Here is a 1,075-nt window from a genome sequence, read left to right as displayed (position 1 = left end):
GCAGTTCAACTTCTTAATAATTAGGAACCATATAAAACGTGTAATAATGTGTAATCCTTGCCATTTCTTCCTTTATTAATATACATCAAAGCCCCATAAGGCCAAATAAACATGGCATGGTAATTTCGACGCTTCTATTATCGTGCATACATAAAGATCTATTCACGTACATACCAATTGCGTGTTTAGTGAACGCATGCGCACGTATCTACATTTTAGATAATTCACGTCTTGGGAGCCAAGGGAAAAACCCACACGGACAGAGGGCAAGAGAAGAATCAGTTGACCGGGAGTATATAACGTCTCAAGGAGGAGGCTCAGTATCCAGATCGCCCTCAGCCGTAGAGGTTGCAGCACCTTCCCAGCCAACATGAAGCTGGTGAGTCTTTGTCCTTTTACTTCTGACAAGTTTCCCCTGATATATATATAACCTATTGAGTGGTCTTTTTTTTTTCTTTTTCTTCTCCTTATATAACGTTCACAAAGAAAAGAAAATATATGTATATTTTTTTAGGATGACAAAACGATAACAACTCTTACTTTAATAGCTCTATCTCAGGAAAGGAAATCTAATCCAAGCTGACAGTCAACTATCCAAAGAAAGAAATAATTAGTGCGTTCATGTTTTACTTGCTTTGGATAATTAACCACAGAAAATGAATAAACATTCCAATAAATGTACATACACTTTAAAACCAATCTATGCATTCCCCTAAAATCACTTTCATAAAATAAGTTTCACAAAATTTGCCATCTGAGATAATAAATTTTCACAATCATTTTTATTCAGTTCTGCAAGAACAAGCCTTACAAGTTAAGATACCGGTTAGAATGTGCAAGAAAATGAACACATCCTTTTTTCTGTGTAAGAGTTTCATTTATTTCAGACATATCTATGTTCGTCTGTTTGCCACGTATGTTTGTGTCTGTGTCTAACTATATATTTTCAGATATCGACAGGTATGCTCCCTCATGTTCATTCATTTCTAAAAATAGTTTAGATTATTACTTTTCAAAAATATGTCCCATCATCCTATCATAATGAATTCACGACATACAATGCACTCACAACCAC

General features: G+C 34.9%; 1 long non-coding RNA gene across 1 annotated transcript in view; it reads left to right on the top strand.

Moving 5' to 3' along the window:
• The first annotated feature begins 275 nt into the window (after positions 1 to 275).
• Positions 276 to 1,075, top strand: part of LOC119592155 — a 1,368-nt gene continuing 568 nt past the window's right edge. Inside the window, exon 1 of the long non-coding RNA XR_005230412.1 lies at positions 276 to 379. This is a non-coding gene — a long non-coding RNA (uncharacterized LOC119592155). The remainder of the gene's footprint in view (positions 380 to 1,075) is intronic.

Source organism: Penaeus monodon, chromosome 29 (assembly GCF_015228065.2).
Source record: "Penaeus monodon isolate SGIC_2016 chromosome 29, NSTDA_Pmon_1, whole genome shotgun sequence".
NCBI classification, from domain to species: domain Eukaryota; kingdom Metazoa; phylum Arthropoda; class Malacostraca; order Decapoda; family Penaeidae; genus Penaeus; species Penaeus monodon.
The sequence above is the reverse complement of the archived record's forward strand: the minus strand, read 5'-3'. Positions and strand labels throughout refer to the sequence as shown.